At 36.8% G+C, this 14,820-nt stretch overlaps 2 long non-coding RNA genes across 2 annotated transcripts in view; one reads left to right on the top strand and one right to left on the bottom strand.

Moving 5' to 3' along the window:
• LOC108167289 (uncharacterized) overlaps positions 1 to 14,820 on the top strand; it is a 98,923-nt gene that overhangs the window by 77,097 nt on the left and 7,006 nt on the right. The window lies entirely within an intron of this gene.
• LOC103482030 (uncharacterized) lies at positions 9,772 to 12,950 on the bottom strand. Its single transcript, XR_536376.3, has 3 exons — positions 12,666 to 12,950; positions 11,550 to 11,607; positions 9,772 to 11,460 (listed from the first exon to the last, which is right to left on the bottom strand). It is a non-coding gene; the product is annotated as an uncharacterized LOC103482030 (long non-coding RNA).

Here is a 14,820-nt window from a genome sequence, read left to right as displayed (position 1 = left end):
TTTTGATACTGAACAGCTGCTGCATTTAGGACAAAAATCCTGTCGACTGCTGAGCGCCTGGTGATGTCATATCATCACACACACAACTGCATATGGGTATTTTTATATTGAGATAAATAGCTGATTTGTCAAGGGTTAAAGAGTACCTCTGATAAAAATTACACCTCTGTTTTTTCTAAGAGGGAAAACTTGAAATATTCGTGGTGTATCTACTTATTTTCCCCACTGTAAAAATAAAAAAAAGAAGGAGTAATAGAAGGATTTTAACTTTTTTTTTTGGTGTATGTGCTAAAGGAATAGCTCCCATTAAATGTAGAGAATATTCAAAACTTTAAGGATTTTGTGAGGATTTTATGAAGGCTTGTACCTGGACTTGAACCAGGTACAATGGATGTTATATCACATAAATATGAAACAGCAAGTGGCAATGAAAGAAATATTTAAAATCTGAACGGAGCTGAAAATGGTAGGTTTGTAAAACAGTGTTTTAATGTGAGATATACCAGAGATGCTACAGATACAGGAGAATATTTTCCTGTATCTGAGAGAGTATATTGCTGTAAACAGTTATCTGGGCATAGCATGATCTTTAAATATAATGTATGCAGTAAAAAACATTGTGACTGCTTGATTGATGAACATAAACACTTTTAAGTAACCGTAGAATTTAAAATTACTTCTTCTTTAGAATTTTCTCCAACTTAAAAGAAAATTAAGGGCAAAAATATTGGAGACAAAAGCTCAGGTGAGACACCACAACTTCACAAAGACTTAGCTCGGCTTTTCTCATGACTTTATATCACTCAATCAAATCTTTATTTATACAGCACTTTCAGCAACAAGACATTTCAAAGTGCTTTACATCATAAAGACACAAAAATACAAAGTCATAGAACACACAGTCAGCATTACATTTTGCAGATTATTGATTAATGTTTCATGATTAGGTTTCAAAAGCAACTCTAACAGTTATATTCCATATAAACATGAACAAACACAAACAGTGTAGATATACTCTTCAACCCAGTTTCAGTCAGAAATCTATTTCATAATGTTCAGCTGAGTTATGAATCAGATGGTGGAGCTGCAGAAACTTTTCTCCATGTGTTCAACATGTGTAGTAAAATCACCTTGAATTTGGATAAATCCAAATTAAATTCATCCTCACATGCATTATATTCTTCTGACAAATATTTTTAAGTATTTCTTTCTACTTCTTTAGCCATAAAATTTCAGTTACTATTATATAACATTAATGTTATATAATAGCCTTATTTGCCTTATTTGTAGATATTTTTCTGTCACCACTAGATGACTACAGTTCTACCTCTTTGCCACCAGGTGGAGCCATTTACTTAGGTATTAACACAAACCAAAACTTTTGGTTTCTTTGAATAATTGATTCAGTTTGCAGCTTGTTACACCATGTTATATCATGTCATTAATATGAATATTTTATAAGTAGAGGATAAATATTTGAAAGGATTTTCAAATTGGATTTTGAGACCCTGAATGCATTAGAGAAAGTTTCTCTTCACTCTGACGAATATAAACATGTAAACTTCATCTTGTAATAAAAGAAATGTGCTGATAAGTACAAGTCAGACGTAGGAGTAGTTCACGTTACCGTCTGTGTGCTCTTCTCTCCATTTTCACCCATGGCCGCCTGGCTCCACATCTGACGCGGTGCCCGTGTGTTAATGACTTCACCTCGTGTTAAACATGTAATTAGACACACATGAAGGCATTCGCTGCAAACGCTGGAAGCTCCTGCAACTCTGCCCCGGTGAATAATGAAGAGGTTTACAGGCATGTCCAAAGTGGAAACACATGATTCTGAAGTCCGTCACAATCCAGCATGATTTCTTTTCTCCTATTACCTACAGCCTCTAACCACAAGCTAGAGGGGTGATCTGATGGTCTTTGTGTCTAAAATGTTCTATTTAGCTTGTATTTTCCATCTTCCATTGATCTGATTATAATGGAACTAATTTAATAAATATATGCTCTTAATGTTCTCATCATGTTTCTAACTATACTGAGTCCCATGTAGTTATGGGCAGGTTATTGATATCAAGGCGTGCCAAGGTTTAAGTCATTTAAAGAGACACCGCGTAATGTTCTGGGGTTCCCAGAGTTTTACCTGATGCTAAGAAGCGAAAAGCAGCAGCACTGCTAATTCTTTTTTAGCTTGCAGATGAAGCACCAAGCTGCCAAATAAACTAAAACAAACAAACTGACCAGTAACATTTTTATTTAAAAGAAAAATTCAACGTAGGTACAATAGGCACAGCTGCAGGTGCTGCTGCAGCAATCCTCAGTCACACTTGTGGGCAATTTAGAATCATACAGAAAAGCTCCAAAAGGGAATCAAACTTAAAACTCTGTGTACTAAGAACTTCTGAACACATAATAGGAATTAATCATCTCTGCTATAGTAAATCATTACTGATTGTGAGTAGTCCCTATGAACAGGCAGCATCATATCAATGTTATATATGTAATCATATATACGTAAATGTATTATTGTTATAAAGGCTGAGCCAAGAAAATGTATGTCTGTATCTAACAAGAAGCCCTTCCTGTTACTCTGTACCCGTGAAGTAGCTCTCAGTCTCAAAAAGGTTAGTGACCCCTGCTTTACAGTGTATTCAAGATTTTGTCATTCCTACTCAGAACCATATTATTAAGGTGAGTGAAACTCAACATAGGTTAAAACACGAGAATAGTGATCTAGCTGTTTATGGCAGCTAGAAACTGAGATCTCAAAATTTGGCTATAGTGACGGACTCTGACCTGAACCTTCAGAGCCATATGAAGACAGTCACAAAGTCAGCCTTCTGTCATCCCTTTCACTTTGTCATGTGATTTTGCCTAAGAATGTTTGTCAGGTTAATGGCATGTCTCTAACAGCAGTCCTCTCTCCTCAGTCATAAAGACAATTAAACATGGTTTACCTGTTATGGCTGAAACAATGACTTTCATTCTATTGTTTTCAATTTACAGGGTTGGGGTTACACCCAGGCTTGAATTATTCACACCCCTGTGAGGGTTCAACATGTTTCTTCTGATTGGAGGTAGTATTAACGTTTGGAGTGACCAAGCTCGGGATTGGTCACAGATTCAATCAGATTTGAATCTGATGAGACAGCAAAAGATTAGGGTTATGGCAAGGAAGCCTTCCAAGTCTAAAGACCTGAAGAAAATATTTGTGGAAAATTGCTGAATGCTGTTCACCAATTATAATGCTGAACATTTTTCAACTGCGCTAGAAGCACTCTTAACGTGCCCTGGACATGCTTCCACATAGACTTTGCATGTAAACCAGATGCCCATGATGCTCAAAATTGTGTTCAGGCTGAACTCAGTATAAGTTGGTATAATACCAATTATAAGATTTAAGTTGATTATTGAAAAGTGCATAAATAATTGTAAACAAGCCTTACTTAAAACATTTCTGACAAAAATGGCATTTTATTCATTATTAAAGTATATTACCTTTTGAGACAGGTCTTATTTTGATTGAGAAACAAACTTCTTGTTTCTGATTCAAATGAAATGTAAATTAAATTTAAAATCATTTTAAATTTAATTGGACTTTTGCCTTTCATTGCCTAGTTCATGTAGGTCCTTTAAACAATTAGATGATGGTCACCTTGACAACTCACTTAATATCATTGCATATAGGATAAAGGCAAAAAAATAAGGGCATGACTTACCAGCAAATGTATTACTTTAAAGTACATAAATACATCAAAATAAAATTGAAATTGTTTGTGCTACATTTGGTGCAAAATACAACATTTTTTGATGTCCACAATATGTCTTAGATGTTTATTAGAAATATAATGGTGGTCTCGATTTGCCAAGTATTAGTGGATCAGCTGTGCAGTCACCTTGACTATATAGACAATGGGTTGCAAAAGTATTAATTTCCCTTGAAATTTTCAATAATTTGTCCGTACAACCACAAACATTTCATTGGAATTTAATGTGGAAGACCAACACAAAGTGGTATACAATTGTGAAGTAGGAAGAATATTATATGTGATTCAGCAGTTTTTACAAATAAATAAACAAAACATGTGGTGTGCAAAATTATTCAGCCCCCTTTCTATGAGTGCAACTAATTCCCCTCAGAAGTTAGCTGATCACTGCTAATGACTAAATGGAGCCTGTGTGTAAACTGATATCAGTACAAATCCTGCTGCTCTGTCACAGTTACTTTAACAATTACTTTGATTGGAATTTTAGATTAAAAGTGAACATTATACAATTTTCAAAATAGTGCACTGTGCTTGTCTGCTTGCATCTTATCTTATTTCTTTCCTCAACAGGGTAAATTTACTCCGCTATTTACACTATAATAAGAAGATTGACACAAATTTATATTGCTATGGCCTGACCTCTGACCTCCTACTGCAGGCAGAGGTGAGCCTGGAGCAATTGTACTCCTTTGTGCTTTGCTACAATTGTCAGGTTATGAATGCAAAGTAGAGATGTATACATACGCTGAATGCGAACATTGACAAAACTGATCCAGACTGTGATGCTCAGAATGAGTATTATTACAGAAGTGTTTAATCATCATAACTAGAAGCACCAAACTTTGTCACATTCCGCTCCATTTCACTAAAAACATTCTTTAAAAAGTGTTCCTTTTTTTTATTATTATTTTATTCAACATTGAAACATAATCCAAAGCAAAAACCCATTTACACTGTTAAAAGTGAAAGTAAGAATGAATTATGACAGGCTGGACTAGAACAATGACAGTAAGCAGCATGCAAACAGAATCCATTAATCCAATGTGGCTTAATCAGATTATGAAATTAGACTGAACCAAACTATGTTTTTTTTTTTTCCAGTTTCTTTACACACATTCCAAGAAAATATTCAGCCTGAAAAGCATCTTGGATTCAATATCAGCTCGTGGATGTTTCAGAATAAGAGTTTATTTACTAAAAGCAAAATGTTTTAGAATTATTCTTAAACATTAAGTGTGATGTTTCATTATCGCCAGTAAAGGATGACGGGCCTTTCTTTGCTGGCAACTTATTTTTCCCCATGAAAACATTCCAGAAAGTTTCTTTGCAGGTCAAAGAGAATAGTTTGAACCAGATTATCCTTAATTGTAACTTCTCACAGCAGCCTGTTGCTCCCCCCTGTGTGGAGGAGACTGACACAGCATGGATCATTTCATCCTCCCTTTCATTTTGTTTCAATGAATCCATAGGACCACCTGTCTTCAGGTGTTTCTTGGTCCAGTGTTGATGCCAATGTCCAGTCATTGTTCAAAGTCTCTGAGATCATTCCTCATGTTGTTGAGCTCCTCACAAGTTTTCTCAGTTTGTCTGACTAGCTGTGTATAGAGGAGTTTAGCTCGGTCATGTTCAGTCAGTTCATCCATCTGCTGCAGAAGCTCGACAAACCTGTCTATTTCTCAGAGAGTTTTATCTGCCTGAGATCCAGCTGTGGTGCTCAACACAGCTGATGTCTCATCTATCTCATCCAGCACCTTCTTTATCTCCATCAGGGCATTTTTTTGTTGTTCAGTGAGATTCTTGAATTCTTGTCACAGTTCGTTTACAGGTTCCATCTTTTCTCTCTCTTTAACCAACATCACTGAATCTGCATCATAAGCAGTTTTCAATCCAGCTGCAGTTAGGACATTTGATGCAATTGTAGCTGCAATTCCTAAAACTAGTTTTTCAGTTTTTTCACCTTCTCCAAACAATAATCCTCCAACTACAGCCACTCCCAGTCCTACACCAAGTGCTCCACCTGCTCCTCCAATCAGGCTTTTAATGTCAGTGTCATTATGCAGCTTTTTGAGTTCATCAGCTATTGTTCCCAGCTCCTGCACTATAGCATTCAGCCTAGGCCTTCTTTGATCATATAGAGCAAAGAAGGCCGTTGTAGTGCCAATCAGTCTGTTAATTAGAATGGGAATGTTTGCTGGCTGTCTTCTCTGCAGTGGTGGAGAAAGTACTCAAAAAATGTACTTAAGTAAAAGTACAGACAAAAATGTACTCAAGTAAAAGTCAAAGTACCACATTAACATTTTACTTAAGTAAAAGTGAAAAAGTACTGGTTTTTAAAAATACTTAAGTATTAAAAGTAAAAGTACTTGCTGAATGCATTACCTAATCACTAATATCATTAAGTGTACCGATCATATGATCATATGCCACAGATAAAGCATGTTTTTATTGCGTTTATTCTGTAACAGTTTAGACTTAGATATATGATTCTATGCATCATCATTTCAGGGATGGAAACATCTGGTCTCCTGTCCTAACATAACATGAACTTCACTTTTTTTGCCACACATTTATTTTGAAAGAAATCCAACTGGCACAGGAGGACATGGAACCAAGGAGCCTCGTAGCAGAGTTGTAGTCTAGACCACTGAACCCAAGACCAAATCAAAACCAGCACCCCGTGCTATATGACAATAACATTTAGTGCACCTATCAAAACTGCTTCTCAAATTGATCTGAAAGATTCACTTTCCCACCTAGATATTAAATACTTAGAGCTGAAATAAATTTAACCAGTGACAATTCAAACTCTTCTTCATTCTGTTTTGCTTTCATCTCTGTGCCACAATACACAGAGGTCTCCTGCCATCCCTAAAAAAATAACGCCCTGTGCGGTTGCCCATATTGCCAATGTCAGAAATAATAATTGTCTGCACCATTAAACATAGCAATTAACAACGCTCAACTATGAACACTGTCCAAGGCCCAATAAGCAAGAAGTAACCAGGCAGGAGGAGCACTGTGACTGTTCTCATCCTCCCTCCTGCTGCAACGTCTGCCACCATGACAGGTGACAAAAACAAAGAGCAATGAGCATGCTCTGCGTTCCTACGTTCTTGTTTTATTTATTCGCCAATTAAATATAAAGATATTTTAATGAAATAAAATAGCTACTGCACTGTACGCAGAGCATTACAAGAACAAAGAACGGCTCTCAGTGAGGCTTCAGCACTATAGGACTTGGTCAAGATCCGTCCAGAAGAATCGGATCGTCCATGAATGTCATATTACTATATTGCACTTTGGTCACAGCGTTGTCCCATATATGCGACATGTCAGTCATCGCAGATGCAACATGTGTCTCTGTACAGCTAGCTTTGCTAGCATCACGTCCACAGATCTTACCTTTCTTTAAGCTTTCCTTCCAAGTGACGTTAAAAATTGGACAAAGTCCCACCGTCTGTGAAAGCGAAGCGCTGCTGATTTTACATGTCGCCATATCATATGATTTATGCAGCGTTATTATATTACTGACGCACAGAGGAAACCACTGCGCATGTCTTGGAGCTCCGCGTGCGAGTAAAGGTGGAGCCGATGGGTGACAACAGACACGTAAGTCACGTTATTGCTAGTATTTTACGGCGCCACCTTAAATCCCTGAACTTCACATTTTAACGGAAAAAAAATCACAACGCGACTTGGATGTAACGAGTAACGTGACAGTTTTGTAGAAATGTAGTGAAGTAGAAAGTACAGATATTTACTGTAAAATCTAGTGGAGTAAAAGTAGAAAGTCCCCATTATTAAATCTACTTAAGTAAAGTACAGATACACGAAAATTGTACTTAAGTACAGTAACGAAGTACTTGTACTTTGTTACTTCCCACCACTGCTTCTCTGCATGGGTCAGTAGGGGGTGCTGGTGCCTATCTCCAGCTAACATTCCGGGCGAGAGGCGGGGTCACCCTGGACAGGTCACCAGTCTGTCACAGGGCAACATAGAGACACACAGGACAAACAACCATGCACACACACACTCACACCTAGGGGCAATTTAGAGAGACCAATTAACCTGACAGTCATGTTTTTGACTGTGGGAGGAAACCGAAGTACCCGGAGAAAACCCACGCATGCACAGGGAGAACATGCAAACTCCATACAGAAAGACCTCAGGAATCGAACCCAGATTACCTGCTTTTGTATTGTCACAGTTGCTAGGCAACAGGACATGAGCCGTAAGAACGAGAATAAATCCAGTCTAGACCTTCTAGTTTCATAGCTGCTCATTTCTGGTCTTTGTGGTCAGAATGTAGTGCTTCTCAGTTTATCTCTTTGCTGTTTGTCTTATTCTGAAAAACCATGAGAACCCAATCATTGTTCTTAGTCTAGCCGTTTTAAAACCCCGTGTTCAAACCGAGTTTAAACATGTTTTGTTGGCTTTTTTATTTGTCGTTTGAAAGCAAACTACAAAAAAGTCAAAATAACCTTCAGATTTTAATAGAAAGACTTTTCTTACCTCGACTTTATCTGTGTCTACCACACAATAATGCTGTCATGAATACTTTACTTATTTTCAGTAGAGACTGGGAACTTTTCATGTAGCAGGGTTTGGCAGTCCAGTTTGGCAGTCTCTTCCTGGGAAGAGAATACGTCTCTTCCCAGGAAAATAATCCAACCTGTTCTACCTTTTAGAGCACATTGTTGTTGTTGTTTTTGTAAAGGCCATTACTTCTGGGAGAGAAGCACCTTTCTGTGTGTCTCTATATGAATGTAATCTCCCTTCTGATTGATTCTCTTGGGGTATGTCTCTCTAAGCAGGTCTATACATTGACAAGTGGAATTATTCTGTATTATAATTATTATAATTATTCCAGTTGTCCTTTCTAACTCTGCTGGATTCCAATCCTCCTTTCCTTTTTGCAGCATCTTGCAGAACTGAGACCCAATTCATACCTCCCAGTCTGCTCTAGTGTCCACCTGACCACAAATTTGGTGTGACATGAACTACATTATCCATACTTGACCACTAGGGACTTTCTCTAGATGTCTGCATGCAACACTATATTTTTGTTACAGTGCTGTCTCTGCATACAGGCAGAAACAAATTCCTAATTATAGGGTTGTATAAAACACACAACAGATATAGAAAAAGTCACTAGATAAAGAAAATGCTTTTTTCTTTTTTAATGAAATACAGTGAGAATATCTATGCTTTCCAAGCTTGTATCACTTATCTCTCAGGAGAAGGATGTTTAGAATGTGTTAATATCCTGTTGAAAAGTTTCTTAATAGTCTCAGTAAAAGCTGAAACCCTATTAGTTATAAAGTTAATATTGAAACTAAAACCAACATTAGATTATTTGGGAGTTATAATAATTTGCCCTGCTCTGACTACAATAGCCTCAGTTGTTAACATGGACTGGCTTCATCTGGCTGAGGAACTGAAACTGGTCAATCCAGAAAAGATAGGTTATGAAGCTGCACAGTTCCTGTTAGAGTCCTACATGCATCCATCATGGGATGATATTTTTAGATCTTGACTCATTTATTTGAATCCGTCATAGTCCAGAGTGGAGTGATCACACAACATATTTTTAAAACAATAATTGGGTGCTAAGTTTTAATTTAGTGTAGATTTTCTCTACCCAAACAGTTAAAATTATTCTTGAACCCTGATACAGTATTGCCTTGAATGTTCCTTAGGAAGTTTCACTTTCACTTTCAGTCATCAGCAGGTTTCTGGCAGAATTACTGATTATGTTGGACCACTTCTCTTTGCAGAATTTGTTTCAATTGGTTGCTTTCCAGCTGACTAGCAGTATTTATTTAAGGGAAGTTAAATAATTACCGAGCAGAACATTGAAATTGGGTGCAATGGACCAGTACCTCTGGCGAAACCACATACCAAAGAAAACATGATGCTGCCTCCACCATGCTTGGCAGTTGGTGCACTGTTCATAGGTTTGAAGGCCTCATCTTTACTTATACAAGCAACCCTTCAAACCTCTTACATTCTGGTCTTAAATCAGGTTTATTTGTGTAGCACATTTCAGCAACAAGGCATTTCAAAGTGCATTACATAATAAAAACATAAAAGTAATTAAAAACATCATTTAGTCACTGATTTTTAACACAAAAACATCCAGAATCATCTGTTTCTACCAAACAGAAACAGAGAATTCTTGATGTATTTTAATAATTTAACAAAGCGGCTGCAAAACATGGCCACAGCTCTGTCTGTAAACCGGGGGTCTTAAAATCCAATCTTGCAGGTCAGCATCCTGAAACTTTTAAATTTTGTCTCTGCTTCAATAATGAGGTAATTAGCAGGACTCTGGAGAACATAACTCCATTTAGAAGGTGATTCAGCTGTATGATTGAAGTGTGTTGGACCAGGGATAAATGTAAAAGTTGCATGACAACGGTTCTCGAAGTCCTCGTTGACCTTTGCTCCATGCCTCATCCTGTCACATCATTGTCAAGCAAACACCACTACAGCCAAAAAAATCCTTTAAAAAATCAGTTTGAACAAAAGACGTTTTATGAGAAGGCAGCAAGAGTTACTAAGCTTTCAGATCTGAGAGGAACAACAAGGTCACTGAGCAGCCGAGGAAGCCTGACCTTATCATTAACTTGAAGATTAATGATACATCACAAAATGTAATAGTTTTCAGTCTATCAGTGTGTCCATTCTGAGGAAATGTCTCATCTAAAGGATCATTTGACTTTGTTTATAACATAAAAGGAGAATTTATTTCATACTACACAGAACTATATGTCTCCAGATTCTTTGGGTATAAAAAATGCTTCTGAGACTACTCTATAGTAATAACCTGTCTTCAAGTGTTTCTTGATCCAACGTTGATGTCAATGTCCAGTCATTGTTTAAAATCTCTTAGGACATCCCTCATTCTGGTGGGTTCCTCATAAGTTCTCTCACACTGACTGACTAACTGTGTATAGAGGAGTGTAGCTCTGTCACGTACAACCGATTCATCCATTTGCTGCACAAGGTCCAAAAATTTGTCAAATTCTGAGAGAGTTGCATCTGCTTGGGGTCCAGCTGTTGTCCTCAATTCAGCCGATCTCTCATTTATCTCCTCCAACACATTCTTCAAGTCCTCCAATGTGGCTTTTTGTGGTTCAATGATGTTCTTGAACTCTTTAGTTAACCTATCTGCAGTTTCCATCATTTCTCTCTCTTTTGCCATCATCTCTGAGTTTGAATCATAAATATCTTTGAATCCAACATAGGTTATAACATTTGATGCCAGAATAGCTGGAACTCCTAAAATTATTTTCAGAGTGTTTTCAGCTTTTCCAAATAATAATCCTCCAACTGCAGCCACTCCCAGTCCTACACCAAGTGCTCCAACTGCTCCTCCAATCAGGCGTCTTCTTTTAGTTTCACTGTGTAGCTCTTTGACTCTGTCAGAAATCCTTTTCAGTTCTTGTAGAATAATTCTCATTCTTAGTTCATTTTGATCCAGTAGACTGATGAATGATTGGGAACATTTACTATGTTGTTGGAATAAAATTAAACTGTCCATGGAACTACTTCTCTGTAGTCCTGGGTTACTTGCCATGTCTACAGTTACTTCTTTGAATTGCAAGTTATAAATTGGACTTCACAAGAAGTTCTTTGGACTTCTCAGTTGGCAGACGTTTAGCAGCATGAAGACGTTGTTGTACAAGTCTGAAATTTAAAAAGTGAACCCATAAAGATCTTTGATATTGTGTACTTCAAATTCTTTCAAATCTTAAGAAAAAAGCAATATAATATACCTCCAGTACATTTCCTCAGTAAGTTCTGACTGGTTGCAGAGTAGAGAGGATTAGCTGGCTGTGGAAGACAGAAATAATTAGTGTAAAGATTAATTAATCTAAAACTGAATAACAACTATTCTTAGCTAACATGCAATCAATACAAATCCTCCTTGAATATTTGCACCCATTGAGTTTGAGGGACTCTATAACGTTTGCCAGATGGTAGAACCTCATATTGTGAGTCCAGGCTGTGAGTAAGTCTGGGGTAAGAACACTTCATAGTGTTCTGCAGGTGTTCCTCAGGCTGTGATTAAGGTTAAGCACAGCTACCCAATGGAAGAAGCTCGGGTAGCCGCTTCTTCTTGTAATAAGAAGAATAAGAAGCGGCTACCCGCTATAAACGGCTACCTGGTTATAAACTCCTTATAGCCAGGATCCTATTATTGTAGTCATGATCCATGTCTCATGGCTATAGGTGAACATTTTTCTTTTTTTTTTCCTTTTTTTTCACCAATGTAGCTTATTTGGAATATTGCTGATTAATGTCATTTGCACACATTCATCACCATGCGAATGTGAAAGACTGAAAGTAGTGTACAGTGCTTTGAAGTCCTCTGGATTTGATAAAGTGCTATGCAAGTACAGACCATTTACCATATTTTGAATTACCTGCTAAGTACTAGCTTAGTAAATTATCACTGTGATTCACACATATGACAAAATGTGGTACAGGTATAAGTATATTATTTAAAAAAGTATACAAAATGTAAATTTTGTTGAATTTCAGAAAATAGCTTCTGTCTCTGTGTTTTACCTCAAAAAGAGACAACCTGTGAGAAACCTCAGTGATAAGTAGAACAAACCAGATTGAACAGACATTAAATATATCTGCTTGCTGTTCTCATTCTTGCAAGAATTAAAGTGTGAGTCATCAGTCACTAGGCAAACAAGTCTGAGTGAACGTCTCCGATCTCTACTTAGTAACTAAAAGTGACAGTTCTTTGAGGGGAAGCTTCTTTTTTCTTCAAATTTTTTTCCCTCAATTAGTTGTCACACCATCTGTACAAAAATATTTTTAAAATACTTTAACACAACCTGTCTCCAAACATAAATGTAAAAGTAGCTGAAGCTTACCTGTGTAGAAGCTGTTTTCTACAGCGAGCAGGCACCTGAGTCAACACTGTTTCCGTGTATCACACCCACCCACACACACACACACACACCCACACACACACACACACACACACACACACACACACACACACACACACACACACACACACACACACACACACACACACACACACACACACACACACACACACACACACACACAGAACAAAGAAACTCAACCTTAGCACTATCATGTACCATGAGGCACAAATACCAGGAAGAAAGTGTCCTGTTGGACAAGCTGGAAACCACACCCACTGAAAACCTGTTGTCATTAAACTCAACTAAGTACCTTGTAGGATCTACAACTTGGTGCAAAAGATTTTCTGCAAGTGTTACTATAAACATAATCCTAAGCTGATGCACAGATGAGAAGTGCTACAAATGTATGCTGAGAGTGAGACACATTTTAGGTTAGTAAAATAACATTTCAGTTTGGTTTATTTCTCTGAAAGCCAGGTGTAACAGACAGGAACGTTTTGACAAAGATGTTATCTCTGCAGAGGCATGACTGCATTGACAAAACAAAAAGTGAAAGTGAAAGTAAAAGTCAGTGCAGGTCGGACTGGACAAGGCTTAGCCACTTATACAATTCAAAACACATTTCTGCCTTCAATACTAAATAACATTTGTCTAGAGGGCTGTTTCACAATTTTGACATTTTAGCATTGTAATGTTAGAAAATACTATTTTAAATTTTTAATGATCCATATGGAATGTGTAACAGTTCGATTGTGCCTCTGTTGTGACTTTTTTACACTTATATGTTGTTCAGTATAATAAGTGACTGATTTACAATTATATGTTAAGCATAGATTACATGATTATTATTAATTGAATTGAACATGATTGTATATAATTACAAGGATGAAGTGAAATATATTTAAGTGCAAGACATGATTTATTTGAATAGAAGAAGTCTTTTATTTTGAAGAATGCTTAAGTATCTGGTTCTGTTTTGTCACTATCTTGCTTTGTTGGTATTTTGGTTGTCTTGGTTACGAACAGCTGTTGCCGTTATCAGCAGTCGCCGTTTTCTCTCTTCAATAAAAAACTGAACAGAAAGGTTCAGTAAAAGACATATGAGCCTCCGTTTTGTTTGAAGAAGCTTCAATCCGTAACAGCCTCTGAAGACCACTGTTCTAAGTTTCACAGAAAGGCCTTTAATAGACAAATTAGACAAATGGCTGATAAAGAAACAAACTTGTAATCAAGTCAAGTCACATTAGTTACATGCTTTACTGATACATTTTAACTTAAACTGAACATATCTTTAAATCCTTCCTTTTTACATGAAAAAAAATTAGTTATGGTCTATATAAAGTAGAACTACAATGCTTTGGTCTGAATTCCTCATTATTGAAGCTCCATAGACACATTGTTTACACCTGTTCTGAGGCTCATTTTGTAGTGGTGGATTCACAAAACTGATTAACTGGAAGTCATGACCTTGTTTAGCAGTTGCACAGCAAATGTGGCGACGTCATAGGCAATAGAGAAAACCAAACAGAAAAATATAACCTCAAAACAGCACAAGGATATTTATTCAGCAATAGGAGAGAATACATTTTTAAGACACTCAAAGTACACAAGTTTTACCTATAGCTAACTATAGGTAAACCTAATGAAAGGTGATGTAAGCAGGGACATTCTAAGTTATTAGTTAGCCATTTGCACATTGTAGTCCACATTTTATCCAGATACTTCCCAATACTGCAAAATGACCTCGTGTCATATTTGTTATGTATAAATATTGATAAAAAGTGAAACAAAAAATAATATGAATCAATTTGCTGTCAGATTAATGTGTTATAATATTGACTTCAACTGTTAATTTATTAGGTTAAAGTTGTTTATTTGAGCCAATGACATGTATGATTATGAATTTTCTTAGTTAAGAATGGTTTGGAAATGATGTTTACTAAAGCGTGAATGTTCCATTATCTGAAAGCGGAAAGTGGAAAATTGCAAATCTACCAATGGATGGCCATCCACCTGGGTGGACAGTATGGTCATGAAGTGCACTGCTCAAAGTGACAACAAAGCCTTGCTATGCTATTCTGATTTAAATCTATCTCTAGTTGACTTAGATTCCCTCCAGTAGAATTTCAACTGG

Source organism: Poecilia reticulata, chromosome 19 (assembly GCF_904066995.2).
Source record: "Poecilia reticulata chromosome 19, P_reticulata-male-v2, whole genome shotgun sequence".
Lineage (NCBI taxonomy): Eukaryota > Metazoa > Chordata > Actinopteri > Cyprinodontiformes > Poeciliidae > Poecilia > Poecilia reticulata.
This window is presented reverse-complemented; position numbering and strand designations above follow the sequence as displayed.